The sequence below is a fragment of the Caretta caretta genome, chromosome 2 (genome assembly GCF_965140235.1).
Source record: "Caretta caretta isolate rCarCar2 chromosome 2, rCarCar1.hap1, whole genome shotgun sequence".
In the NCBI taxonomy this organism is placed as follows: Eukaryota; Metazoa; Chordata; order Testudines; family Cheloniidae; genus Caretta; species Caretta caretta.
The window spans coordinates 138,144,435-138,159,986 of NC_134207.1; positions in this window are offsets into that span (position 1 = coordinate 138,144,435).

The following is a 15,552-nucleotide window of genomic DNA, read 5'->3' on the forward strand; positions in this document are numbered from 1 at the left end:
CCCATCTGTAAGAAGAAGGTAATAGTACTGCCTATCCTCACAGGAATGTTATGAGTGTAAATATATTAGAGTGTGTGTGCACATATAACAGGAATGTGCTTTTAGGGGACTCAAGTTGTCAAATCCGTGGTGACTATGTCCTCTATCTTCCCCCTTAGCATTGGCAAGGGTATGGCAGAGCAGACCTTACTACAGCAGAAGTCTAGTTCCTTGGATGCTGCTGCTCTGTTCATTGTCCAGGATGGAGGCTGAGATGCTCAGCGGAGAACAAACAGGGATTGGATCATCAGTGCTGGTGGAAAGCAGAAATGCCTATGGGCAATCGTTATGGAAGATCTCAGCTCATCCATATCCCCTTGCCTTTTGTCAAGGTTCCATACCAGAATGATAACATAGATCTGTTCCCTGCTGGAGACTGGTCTGTCATCTGCCATACTAGGAGAACTTCTCTGTAATATCCCTCATTAACTTTCCCTTTACAACTTTGACCCTTCAGCAGTAATCTATAATGCAGATTGAACTGCAATTTATGCATCCCTGAAAGGGGAATATACTGGATTAAAAAGTTATCAGTCTCTTCTGTGCCCTTTATGGCTGTGGACAGCTGTGCTTTCGCAGGTGGGAGGGGGGGAGAGGGAACTACTACTGTGTAGCCACATGGTTTTGCTATCAAGGTTTGTGGTTTTTCTGCAGTTCTTCTTTCCATACCGTAGAACAGTAGAGACCATAAGCTCATAGAGGTGAAATTCCTTATATTTACAAAATTGCTGGTTACTACACAGTGTGCTGTTAGTGAGTGAGGCAAGCACCTTGCTAACAATTAGCTTTACACATTTACTGTCATTCTAGCTTTGTGCTAATCTCACTTTGAAGGTAAAGGTAATAGGCAGCAGGTTTAAAACAAACAAAAGGAAGTATTTTTTCACACAACGCATAGTCAACCTGTGGAACTCTTTGCCAGAGGATGTTGTGAAGGCCAAGGTTATTACAGGGTTCAAAAAAGAAATAGATAACTTCTTGGAGGATAGGTCCATGGAAGATAGGTCCATCAATGGCAACTAGCCAGGGTGGTCAGGGATGGTGTCCCTAGCATGTGTTTGCTAGAAGCTGGGAATGAGCGATAGGGAATGAGCGACAAGTAATCACTTGATCATTACCAGTTCTGTTCACTCCCTTTGGAGCACCTGGCATTGGCCACTGTTGGAAGACAGGATACTGGGCTAAATGGACCTTTGGGCTGATCCAGCATGGCTGTTCTTATGTTCTTAAGGTAACACCTCCATGGCCATGGAGTTGCCAGGTTTTGACACCTCAAAATATGGCAAATAATTGATTGGAGGCTGGAGATGTTATCTGTATAGACTCAGAATCTCCAAACAGAGCTCTGTTTTCTGAACTGTTCAAGAAAAATAAAACTTCTTCTGGGGTTGGCTGAATTCCTGATGAGCTGGAGCCAAGATATGGGCTCATGTGGCCACGTATCATTCCAGATGAATAGAGCCCATAGTAATTTACAATGGGAAAGAGAACTCCCAGTAAAGCTGTAGCCGACTTTGAGATCTGTAGGGCACATTATCCTGTAATGACAGCAATGGCTGTGAAAGGGGATGTCTTCATGAAGTAGTAATAAAGCATAACTATAAAATAATTTGTGGTACCAATTCAGCATGTTGCAGAAATTGTTTATATGTTGCTAGCAGGCTCAGTAACGTCTATTGAGTCACTTTGAGCTCAGTATCAAGATTTATTACCCTCAAGGCTTAAATATATCCATTCAAGAAATTAAATAAAATCAGTGAAATCCCCTAAAAGCATTAAGATGTTAGTTTAACATCTGCGCTGGGAACATATGTGCATAGTCACATGTCAAAGTCAGCAAATGAGATAGCTCTGAGCATTACATCATTGTATAGCGACCTAAGCATTTGAAGGTATATCTACATCATACAGTTCTGTAATAAAGGCAGAAGGGGCCTGATTCTGCTGTGGATTACAACCATATCAAATAGGAGTACTTCTGCTGATGTCAGTGAAGCTACATCATTATATCATTGTTGCATACCAGTGCAAGTGAGCGCAAAATCAGGCCCACGGTGTAAAATCTAATACAGTCCCTAAAAGATAAAGAGAGGAAGTTAGAATCAGAGAATCATAGGACTGGAAGGGGACCTTGAGAGGTCAACTAGTCCAGTCCCCTGCACTCATGGCAGGACTACATATTATCTAGAGCATTCCTGACAGGAGTTTGTCTAACCTCTAATCTCTAATTATGGAGATTCCATAACCTCCCTAGGCAATTTATTCCAGTGCTTAACCACCCTGACAGCTGGAAGTTTTTCCTAATGGCCAACCTAAACCTCCCTGGCTGCAATTTAAGCCCATTGCTTCTTGTCCTAGCCTCAGAGGTTAAGAAGAACAATTCTTCTTCTTTTCCTTGTAACAACCATTTATGTACTTGAAAACTGTTATCATGTCCCCTCTCAGTCTTCTCTTTTCCAGACTAACCAAATCCATTTTTTTCAGTCTTCCCTATTAGGTCATGTTTTCTAGACCCTTAATCATTTTTGTTGCTCTTCTCGGACTTTCTCCAATTCGTCCACATCTTTCCTGAAATGTGGGCCCAGAATGGATACAATACTCCAGTTGAGGCCTAATCAGCATGGAGTAGAGCGGAAGAATTACTTCTTGTGTCTTGCTTACAACACTCCTGCTAATACATCCCAGAATGATCCCTTTTTTTTTTTTTGCAACAGCATTACACTGTTGACTCATATTAAGCTTGTGGTCCACTATGACCCCCAGATCCCTTTCTGCAGTACTCCTTCCTAGGCAGTCATTTCCCATTTTGTATGTGTGCAACTGATTGTTCCTTCCTAAGTGGAGTACTTTGCATTTGTCCTTATTGAATTTCATCCTGTTTACTTCAGACCATTTCTCCAGTTTGTCCAAATCATTTTGAATTTTAAGCCTATCCTCCAAAGCACTTACAACCCCTCCCAGCTTGATATTGTCTGCAAACTTTATAAATGTACTCTCTATGCCATTATCTAAATCGCTGATGAAGATATTGAACAGAACCGGACCCAGAACTGATCCCTGTGGAACCCCATTTGTTAAGCCCTTCCAGCATGACTGCGACCCACTGATAACTACTTTCTGGGAATAGTTTTCCAACCAGTTATCTACCCACCTTATAGTAGTTCCATATAGGTTGCATTTCCCTAGTTTGTTTAAGTTGAAATGTTATTGAATAAAATATGAAAGGTTTTTGGTTTACTATCATGGTACTAATAAAGTAAAGTTTTATTACTGAGAAGTGATTCCCGCTGCCCCTACCACAAGTGCTGTATATTAAATACACTGTAGCTTCAGAGTTATGTGTGAAGAGGAGTCAAAATGCTGTAAAAATTTGACTGGGAGTGAACAGTGTAGGAAATGTTTTAAAAGAAGGCTTGTGAAAATATTCCAAGTGATAAGTAGTCACTGGTGTCTATAAAAAAAAAAAAAGTTTCTACATCCAGATGGTGGGAGGAAAGTGAGTGTTTTGGATATAAGTGAAGTCTTACATGATGTTTGGGGGAGATTTCTGTTCCATAAATTGGGGGAATTTACTGTATGAACTAACCCAATTTTTTTAGTAGCTGGATTTTCAGTTAGAAAATTACTTTTGGACATCGTCTCCTCTCCCGCACAGCCAGGAAAGATTTGCACTCCTGGAGTGAGTTTTTTCTCTGTTAATAGAGAAATGAGAGGACAAAATTCTTGACTAGAATTCTTTACAGTGCACGCATAGGCTAGCTCCTCTGTTCTGGCTGAGCTGTCTTTGGTGCAATCCTTGGGGGATGTGGGAGGAAGATGGCTTTTGACCACATTTATGCCCCCTAAACTCCCTGATCCCAGGGCTAGTGCATGTCAGAGCAGCCTCAGGGTAACTAGCAACACCCATAGTAACATTTTTCTAACTTTTTCATTCTCTTTTCTTCCCTACAAACCCATATTTCCCCCTGTCCCCCACCCCAATTGAAAGATTAGTTGCTAACTGTTCTATTTCCCTTTTCATATGATATTTTGACAGTACAAAAATGCAGAATAACTTTTTACCTTGGTTGCATGTTTTGAGGTGAAAAATTACTTTTTCAGCGTAATTTTGGGGCAATGGTGACATTAGAGCAGGGGTAGGCAACCTATGGCACGTGTGCCAAAGTCAGCACATGAGCTGATTTTCAGTGGCACTCACACTGCCTGGGTCTTGGCCACCGATCCTGGGGGCTCCGCTACTGGCCTGGGGTACTGGCTGCCGGCCCTGGGTCCCGGCCACCAGCCCCGGGGGCTTCGCAGCTGGCCTGGGGTACTGGCTGCCGGCCCCACTGCTGGCCACTGGCAGCCGCCCCCAGCTGTGGCCCACTGGCCCCAGCCTGAGGCAGTGAGGGGTGCAGACAGGGGCAAGAGAGGGTGCAGCTCAGCACCCCCACCTTAAAAATTGTTCCAGTGCCACTGTACTGGGATATTTTTGAGTCCCGATTTGCTGCTTACATCACTATCATGCCACGTGGAACAGCGCACTGCATTTGATGTTGAGATTAGAATGTACATGCAAGAACTGGAATCAGAATTTTCTGACAGATTTCAAGATTTCCAGAGAATTGGCCCCATGCTTTCTTTTCTAATTAAACCTGAAAAGTTCAACGAAGGTGACTTGGATTTGTCTGTATTTCAGTGGATGGGTGTTGAAGATTTTGAAATGCAGCTCATTCAGTTAAAAAGCTCAAAATTGTGGGCATCAAAGTTTGGAGATCTGCAGAGTGCACTTGAGAGAGATCATGGGGCCTCTATTCTGACCTGCTGGACATCCCTGCCAGTGAAATTTAACTGTTTCAAGAAAATTGCGTTTGCAATGCTTTCAGCATTTGGATCCACATACCTTGTGTGAACAGGTATTTTCACACATGAAATCTGTCCTCTGTCCCTCTCGGAGCCAGTTAACAACTGATCACTCAGAAGCCTGTGTGCAGCTTAAAGTATCCAAATACGTGCCAGACATTGGAAAACTCAGCAAGGAAAAGCAAAGGCAAGGATCACACTAAACTGATAAGATTTGCATTTTAATTTAATTTTAAATGAAGCTTCTTAAACATTTTAAAAACCTTAGTTATTTTACATACAACAATAGTTTAGTTATATATTATAGACTTATAGAAAGAGGCCTTCTAAAAATGTTAAAATGTATTACTGGAACGTGAAACCTTAAATTAGAGTGAATAAATGAAGACTCTGCACACCACTTCTGAAAGGTTGCCGACCCCTGCATTAGAGGAGTGAAATAACCAATAGTGAAGTAGTGAAAAATCTAGAGCAGAACTTCAGAGAAAAATTCTCAGCATTCTGGCACAATGTTTATTTTTAGTTATGAATCTAAAAAGAAATCAAATACTATCATAAAAGATTCTGAAATTAGTACTTAGTTGTCAATAATAATTTATTGAGGATGCATGCAGTGGAATAGATTGCAGCTTCCTCTTCAATAGCTGTATTAGCTCTGCAGACCTGGCAGTAAGCAACGGATTGTTGGTGTCAATAAACAAAGCAAACATGACTTGGAGCATACCTGAGGAGCAAATATGGAAAGTAACATAACCATATCTTAAGTACCGATGTCTTAACAACAATCAGGGCATGACACAACTTGCAAATTTCATACAAGGAAGCCTCCTCAAACTGGATTAGTTTCCAAAAATAAGTTTTCAAAAAGTGTTACTAAAATAGAAGCAACCTCTTGTGACATCTGTAGCTTAGTGTACCATCTCATCATCTGCTTTGCTTTTTGGGTCAGAAGGTACTACGCTCCAGTACTTCTAGGTGTAGTTGTTTCTTCTGGTTCAAATTATGTTCTATATAAATACGATGTGACAGTTGTGAAATGAAATTAGGCTTTCTCTCAGCAGGTTTTCAACTTGCCTTATCAAAACAGCACACATTGTCCTTTTAGGTCTTTGTGCATGTGTGGGTATTTCAGATCAGAATTTGGAAGGCTCTGTGTTTGTGAAGTGGATACAGCCGCTGTAACAGTTGGACAGATGCCTGAACTGAATTCAGAGCAATGTTTTCTAGTTACTGTGAGCTGGGATGAACACAACAGAATCTTTAGCTCAAAGCCACACATTTGATTTTTGGGGATGGAGGAAAAGCTTTAACTGTAAAACGATAGTAATGTACCAAATAGTAAGGTGAATTACTAGACTAAGGAAGGCTCACCCTCTTCTCTAGAGTCTCAATAAGTCAAGAACTGTAGGTGTAGTTGGCAGCTGGAGCTGAGTGATGTCCCCTCACTGTCCTAGTCCGCTGAGGGGGAATTTTTTCTAAGGCACTGTGATGGGGAGTACCAGGCCTTTGTGGCCCCTGCTGGTGGCCCTGTTCCTCTGCTACACTCTGTTCTAGGAAGCAGTGAGGTGGGAGAAAAAGAGCAACAAAGGTGAGTCCTCTAGGCCTGCCTAAGGAGGTCTCATTGGAGCAGCCATCTTGGAAGCTAGAGAGACCTGGTCCTCTAAGGGCTAGTGACAGCCAATCAGAGCCCAGCAGGTTCAGACTAAAGCAGGTGCAGGCCCTGAGCAGGGCAGTTCCTGGCTGGGACCAGAGGAGTGAAAAAGGGTGCTCTGCTTGGGCCAGAGGAGCCTGATAAGTAGCCAGAGTTCATGGTTGGCTGAACTTACACTGGGTTTGCAGAGGGAGCAGAGCCTGAGGAGCTTGGCCCTAGATAGGGCTAGAGTTAAAAAAAGGCCCAGGAGGAAGAGACCCAGGGAAATAGCATAGGGTGTGAATACAGGGGTGTTTTCAAGCACCGTGGTGAAGGGTAAGTAGTTCCTGGCTCCTAACCCACCCACCAATAGGCTAAGTTGGATGGGGTATGGACAGAAGGGCCTCTCGCTTTAAGATGTATTGCAAAGGGCTATGGCAGGTGAAAACAGGAGGAAGCTTAAAGACCCAGGAATCATGATTTGTTGGGGCCAGGAAGTGCATGACAGGGATGTGGTCTTCCTTTGTTTGTACAGTGCTCAACACACAGGTTATGCTGGACACAAATGGTGAAAAAAGATAAAAGAATAAGCATCATGTAAGAACATACATAGATTTTTAGACCAGCCTTGGATCTGAACACCTTCACACTTTGTGGTATTAAAATACAGATTTGGACATCAGTTTTGTATCTGGAGCCCCTTTACAAAATACAAACCAATAATGGTTTGCAGCTTAGTCCCAATATATTAACTTCCTTACCTGGGAGCAGACTTTGGACATGGTTAGGTAAAGTCCACCCTCTCCCAGCAAAAGCAGATGTTGGAAGAGAGGAAGCACTGCTGCATCCTTCACCTGGGAGCCTGTTCCTAACAAGTTGAAGAAAACATGAGCAAGGTATATGACGGGGGAAAATGAGAAGCCACTCTCTCCTCAGGAAAGGGCCTTTACTCTGCATAGTCACAGTTTTACCCTTTTTCTTTTTAACATGCTGGCCAAGCAAGAGCTTGGAACTTGGGCTTACAAAGCTGTCCACAGCTGCTGCCAGTTGAATTGTCCCTAGCTGATAGCCAGGGTTTTTGACTAAAGAGCAATAATTCTTTGAAAGTCTTGTGTTCATTTTGCTCAGTTATGAATTAGTAATTAGTAGGCACATTGTGCCAAGGTAAAACTGGTGAACGTGAAAGCACAAAAATTCTCCAAAAGGATTTACGCAATAAGATTGCTATTCTGTTCTCTCTTATTCCAACATCCCACAAGTTTGCTTGTGGTTGGGGCTCATGCTTTTTAGCTGCATGGTGAGACTGATATTCTTCCCTGCAGTTTTGTTAGGTGCATAGTTACAGTTTTGATCCTCCAGCATTCTACCAGTTACCCACTGTCATGCATTCGTTCAGATGAGTGATGTAGAATGAACCACCAGTGCTCTGCCACATACTTTCGCTGTCTCATTAAAAATACTACCTGTATAAGCTGTTCTGTCTAGAATAAGAGAGTAGGTCATCTCTGTGCTTTTGTGCTCTGATACGCTTTGTGATTCACAAAAAGAAATGGGGCTACCATTACTTAAAGTAAGTAGAGCATTCAGTAAAGCAGAATGTCATAGAGCTCTTTTACACAGGTATTGCACAATGGTATATTATGCTGTGAAAGAGTTCAGCACACTCTGGCCAGGTACTGAAATTCCATTCCATGGCAGTAACCTGTTTTAAATTTGTCATCACTTGGTATTTAATTTTATGTTCTTAGTTGATGAATTATTTTGTCAGGCAAACATTTTCTTTATTGATGTCCATTGGTAAATTGGCTGCATGCAGGAAGCAAAATTTAAAGCTGCTGCTAAATGGTAGTGAAAAAGGAATAAGTATAACGTGCATGGTACATAAAAACGTCATTGTTGGTAGTCTTTCTATACCACATACCCACAACTTCATAATGACATCACAGTATGCTAATTTTTCTTGTCTAATGCATTTAAAAATACCATATCATTTGGCACATCAGTCTCAAGTTTTTGGCATCATAATATCACAGCAGAACTTCTGTACTCTCTCTCTCTCTGTTGCTGGATGTTCTTTCATGGCTCCTCTTTTGAATTTGACCATTTATGTAGTCATTGCCAGGTGAAGGAGAAAAAACCCAACGGTGTTGACTACTGAGGGCTTGATGCAAGCAGGATTCATGCAGTAAAAGTAGTAAGACCAAGAGGGTTTCCAGCAACTGAACTTCACAGAGCTGTGTCAACTTGGCCAACTGTAAAAGTTTGCCTCATAAAATAAAGCGTACTAGTTCTACAGTTTGTACCTAAACCCATTCTGGTCCCACTAATGATGCCAGATATTGGTGTCAATGAGAGGAGAACAGAGCAGATGTGCAAAGAACAGTCCCTATGCACTTAATCTGAAAAAGCAGGTAGTTACAAAATCTAGAGGTTGACAAGGTGTGTTAACCTCATCAAGTAACTGGCAGGACGTGGGTTTGTACATGCCATCACGTTGAACTTAACACTTGCAGTCATATGACTGTATTTAGCGGGTCACATGGGAAAGCAAGGGTGGTAGTAATAGTTCATGCATGAATTTTGAAGTCATTACTGGCTTCAGTCAACAAACATGTTGGCAAAAGACAAAATAGCTTGCGTGGTCTTAGTCTGAATAAAGCAGGTGAGACTAAAGTTGGCTGTTTTGTAACCAAATGTTGTACAAATAGTAACTGGGAGAACCATAAGATACCAACGCAGAAATACAGAAAGATAATGAAAGGCAAGAAACTTAGGCCAAGATTTTCAAACTTGGGTGGCTAAGTCTCGATACGTAAAAGAATGGGCTGATTTTCAGAAGTGCTGAACATCTACAGGTTCCTTAGATGTTAAATTATAAGCAAGTGCCTAGCTTTTGGAACCCATGTTTCTAAATTTTGGTTTCCCCCCTTTGCTGCCAAATAGTCCATGAAAATCCATGCAGAACATACCACCTGTGCCACTGAATGTGTTAGCTTTGTCCTCATTCCATCAGTCCCAGTGATGGACGGCATCATGGCAGGTGTGGTGGAGAAGTAGCAGCAAAAGGGTTAAACAGTCCATTCACCAGTCTGCCCCTCCTTGTCTCCAGATCATGAGACTAGAGAAGATGTGTAAGCATATGTGTTAGATGCTAGTACTAGTTTTGATATATCTGGACAAGGAAAGAAGTTATATAGTGAGCTTTCCCTGTATTAGCAGGCTTTGAGTAAATCAAAAAAGCAAGCCTAAACCAAATAAACACAGACCCTTAAAAGCAGTTTCTTTTCCATGGCAACTGAGACAGTGTCTCATCTCCAAAAGATAACACTGAAAGCAAAGCAACTGAGCAGCTGCAACAAGAAAATTATACAGCAGGCCATCCACCTGATTATTTTATGATTCTCATCTGCAGGAGAATAGTCTTTAACATTTACATAATTTTAAGAAAATGAGAGTCCTTTTATTTGTGAGCTTTGTATGGATGCCTGTTCCGTTTATAAATCCTGCTGCATCAAACTCACCTCGGTTTTCTTTTCTGGTGTTTCAGGATTTATGTTAGAAAGACCAGGTGGGTGAGGTAATATCTTTTATTAGCAAAGAAGATTTTTTTGTGCAAGTTACAGAAAGTTTGACTAGAAGTCATTCATGATTTCAAGTCCAATAATGTTGCTATATATTTCCAACTACATATTGCCTCGAATTTGAGTTTCTTTCAAAGAAGCTAGTGTTTTTTCCATGTGGAATTATTCTTCAAATCAATTATCACAATAAAAGTATTAATAAATGAAAGTGGTTGAAGAGTTCTCTCACTCACTGGGATTCTGATGCATTGAAAGTTGCTGGAATGAACCAGCTTCTGTAGCTGCTTGAACACTCTTCTAAAAGTTGCTGCTGTTATGCAATATCTTACTAAGGCGGGCAGCATCCTCAGCATTTCTGCAAAAATATTACCTTCATCTGTGTTTCAGCTAGTTGTTTCTCTCACTTAACATGATGGCGATGTTGCACTGGAACAATGGAATTGCTGACCAAAGAGGGAAAGCTTAGCAGTGAGAGAAACTTTCACAGGGAAAGGGGAAGATAAATCTAATACACAATACCACCCCCCACAACCAAAACCAAACAGCCTTTTGAACCAATTGTATATAATTAAATTAAAATTTACTTTTTACATAAATTGCACACACAAAACTATGATAAAAGAACATTATCAAGGTTGCAAAGTCAAACAATCTGAATTTAGGAAATGCCAGAATTAAGGTTGCCCGTGCAGTCCTCCATTGGGCATACTATGGCAATACTGGCCATATTGTGGGCTGAATTGTCAGGGAATTTAGCTGCCAAAGTCTAAGGTTATGACTATATTAGTGGACATGCTCAGGTAGTTAAGCTTGCCATGCTCTCACCAAGTATCCATGTATGTTGTACTGGACACGGGTATATGCTGTGCATGCACATATACATGTATCCATACTGCCTCTGTTATGCAACTATTTTAGGTGTGATAACCCAGGGTGCTGAGCATCACAGGAGACACTCTTGGATTGGAACAACCTTGCTGCATGTTGCTGGTATTGTCTGCCATCTTGACACATTTTCTGATGGCAGTTCCTGCTCACCTCTCCCTTCTGCCAAACTGGGTGGAAGACATGGAGCAAGTGTCTGATTATGTGATTCTGTTCCTTCTTGTGGGACAAATGTTAATGTAGTGCAGTACTCAATCAGCAAGATATTATATGGAATTGGACCAGAACTTTTTGACATGCCAAAGACGGCTGACTGAGAGGGTAAGTGACAATCAGCTGTGGTTCCATGGTACAGATGTAGTGACTGCCAGTGTTGCCATAATATGCCCAATCGAGGACTGCTGCTTCTGGTGCAGGAGAACCAGCATGATGAGGTGAGATCACATGGTCTTGGAAGCCTGGGATAATGGCCAGTGGCTTCAGAACTTCCGAAGAAAGAAACAGACCTTCATGGAGCTGTGCAAGGAGTTTGCACCTCCAGAGCACTCGATTTTGGAACCCATACCAGTACAGAAGTGGGTGACTATTGACCTGTGGAAGCTGGCAGCACCAGACAGGTCCTGGGGAGTTTCAAACCAGTTAGAAGTGAGGAAATCCACAGATTGTGGTTGTACAGGATAATGATGCAATCAGTACTGTCCTCTACCCACAGGTGGTTACCATACATCAAGTACTGGACACTATAGCTGAATTTCAGAGGATGGGTTTTCTGAACTGTGCAGGGGCCATCGTCCCAATACTCTACCTGCCAAAATGGGTGAGTATGTGCAATGAAAAGGTTATGACTCATTTCCCAAGGCTTTGTGGACCACAGAGGCAGGTTCATGAATACCAACATTGGAAACAGAGGAAAGATTCGTGATACCAGAGTGCTCAGAAGATTGGGATTGTATTTCAGGGGGAAAGAAAGGACTTTATTCCCTTGGCCTGACATGGCTTGCTATAGAGTGTGTGTGTATGTGTGTGCCAGTCCCAACAGTTATTTTGGGAGACCTTGCATACCCACTCTTATTTTGGCTGATGAAACTGTACCCTGATGTTAATGACCCAGGAAAAAGGGAATTCAGCTACAAACTGAGTAACTGCAGGGATAGTCATGGATTGCACCTTTGGGCAGCTGAAGGCTCACTGGTGATGCCAGTGGATGGTCTGGATCCCAATGCTGTAGGATAATCATGGTCTGCCATGCCCTTCACAGTGTTTGTGAGGATAAAGGGGAATACTTTGGTACAGTGTGGTTCCAGGATAGGACTGGTTTGGAAATCTTTTTATAGACAGCCAGATCCCACGCACATGCACACTAGTTCTGGTTCTCAGCAGGCATAGGAAATCTGGGATGCTATATGTGCACACATCCTGGAACAGTGGGAAGGCAGAGAGTGAATTCTGCCTGTGCCAGTGGACATCCTCACACCCTACTCAGCTGCTAGGACAGCACAAGAGAGAACACTGGCATGCAGCCATGTGCCAGCATACCTTTGTGAGGTTTTGTTCCCTTGCAGCTGGCATTTCTCTACATATGTAATTACATCTTTGTTTCTGTACTTTTTCATTCAGAAGAATGGCCACACTAGGTCAGACCAATGGCCCATCTAGCCCAGTATCTTGTCTTCTGAGAGTGCCAATGCCAGATGCTTCAGAGGAAATGAACAGAACGGGGCAGTTTTGAGTGATCCATCCCCAATTGTCCAGACTCAGCTTCTAGCACTTGAAGATTTAAAGACACAAGGAGCATGGGGCTGTGGCTCTGACCATCTTAGCTAGTACCCATTATGACAAAGCTCTGTCCTTGTCTCCACGGGTCCTATGTTTCCTGGCAGATTTCGCTAGCCTCAGAGGCTCACTGTGACCCTCCATGTAACCCTTCTCTCTCTAGAGGCAAGGGTCACAGCCTACTGAGCCATTTTCATCATAAGCCAGCGAGGGAGCTGAGGAAAATCTATCCTCCCTCGCACAGTCTCTGTTGTCTCCCAGTCTCAGTGATTAATCAGGGGGGCAGAAAGGGGGAGCCTGGGCCTGACCTCTACTCCGGGCTCCAGCCCAGGGACCTTAATAGTATCAGTTATGGTAGCTGACTTTTTAGAAACAGGACATGTACAATTCCTTGGGCAATTTCCCCACAGCAGCCCCCACTTCCTCAAGCTTCACTTCACCCTTACCTCAGGGCCTCCTTCCTTGTGCCTGATATGGTGTGTACTGCTCAGTCTCTCCAACAGCACAACTTCCCCCTACAGCTCCTGACATGCACACCCACCTGACTAACTGGGAGGCTTTTAACTAGTTTCAGCCAGCCCCTGATTGGCTTCAGGTGTCTCAATCAACCTAGCATCCTCTCTGCCTTCTGGAAAGATCTTAATTGGCCCCAGGTGTCTTAATTGACCTGGAGCAGCTTCCATTTCACTTAACCTGGTACCAGGGATTTGGTTATCCTGTGGCTAATATATCTGTCTCCCATTACTTTACTATAGCCATCTGGCCTTGCCCTGTCACACCACTGATGGACCTATCCTCAAGAACTTATCTAATTCTTTTTTGAACCCAGTTATACTTTTGGCCTTCAAAATATCCACTGGAAATGAGTTCCATAAGTTGACTCTGTTGTGTGAAGAAGTACTTCCTTATGTTCATTTTACATGCTCCTCTTCCACCAGGTTTCTTTTTTGATCAGTACAGATAAGTATTGCAGTCCCTGCTACCTCCTCACCTGGGCTCTGATCAGGGTTCCCTCATATAATGAGGCCAGCAGGGTCCAGGAGGGGGGTCATGAGCCACTTAATGCTCAGTACTGGGAGTAATGAAGAGCACCCAGTCCAGCTTGTCACAGAATGGGCATATATGAGGGTCCATCCCAGAGTGATTGTTGGAATCTTTGGCCCTCAGGTGGTTGATTCATTCCAGGACTGGGCCAGATCTTGTGAATGACAGCCTCCTCCAGCCTCTGTGAAAACTCTGGGTACAAATGACTGTACCTTCTGCTCCAGAGAAGTCACAGAGGATGGTGTACTATGTGGCAGACACGGCAGCTGCTCTTGGAACATGATCCATGTTCACCTGTACTGATCAAAAAAGTACGGCAGAACACTTGTTCTCAAGTGGTCAGTGCAGCTCATGCCTAGTGGTGACAACAGAGGGACAGGGATATTTATAGATTGGGTAAGGATTAGTCATGAAAGGGCTCACTGCATTGTGGGAATTGGCCTAGAAGACCATTGAAACCGAGGACCTGGTACACACTTCTTGCCCCAATACACACTGCATATTGGCATGAGTACAGGACCATGTAACAGCGGAGGCATGTACACACCCACACCTCTCCGGTGTGCAAGCTTCCTCACCCTTTACTCATCTTCAGACATATTGTTCAGGGGTTCAATGTAGACAATAAGTTATGGCACAAGCACATGCATGGAAGATAATCAGCATGAAAAATTTCAGCCCAAAGGATTAGTTTGGCAAAGTTATAAGCAACTGAAAACAGGGTCTTATAAAGCCATTGACAATCAGGACTAATGCTTTGAAATGGTAATAAGTGAACTAGGACCCAGTGGAGAGATCTGAGCACAGAGATGATGTGGTCATGGTGACCTGCCGTGCTGAAGAGGTAGGATACCACATTATGCATAAGATAGTACTTCTGTATCATTTACATGTTCAGCCCCAATACCAGTGAATTTGTGTAATCCAGTTTGGAAGTGATGAATACATAGACCACAGTGGCTAGGTCTTCCTCCAGGAGGAAAGGGAGAGCAGACTGCTAGCAAGCTGGACATGGAAGGCAACTTTTGCTGCCAATACTACCTGGTCATCCAAATTTAGAGATTTTGTTAGTAAAGAGAAAGGGATGGCCTTGTGGTTAAAGCCCTGGACTGGAACTCTGTTGATTTGGATTCAATTCCTGGCTCGGTTACATACTTCCCATGTAATTTTTGGCAAGTCTCTTTATCTTTCCTTGGCTTGATTCTCCATCTGTAAAATAGGGATAATACTTTCTCTCATCCTTAGTCTGTCTTGTCCACTTAGATTGTAAACTCTTGGGGGCAGGTACTGTCTCTGACAATGCACTTGTACAGTACTTGCCAAATTGGGGCCTGTGGGTGCTCTACCACATTATAAATAATGTATTGTAATAGCAAGATCTTGAAGCTTTGCACCAGTTGGATGGACAAGGGACAGACTCCTCATGGAATTATCTTGACTAGTCCTTCAAAATATTAACTTTCCAACCAACATGTTAGTTTTGTCTTGCTTGAATTTGAGTCAAATGTTTTTAGTGTCGGTGTTGATCTCCTATAGTCATTGTGTCATCTTTGGGACAGAGTTGCTTGCATCTGTGAAAAATGAGGTACAGCTGGGAGTCATCAGCTTCATGTTAACAGCTGAGACAATAAAGAGGAGGAGGAAACAGGATAGATCTCTGTATTGCTCTGTGCAGGTGTGGAGTTTTGGGGAAGACAAGCAATTGCCCCCACTGCTCTCTCGGCCTTCTGGGAAAGGTTTGGGACCATTGCAATGCTG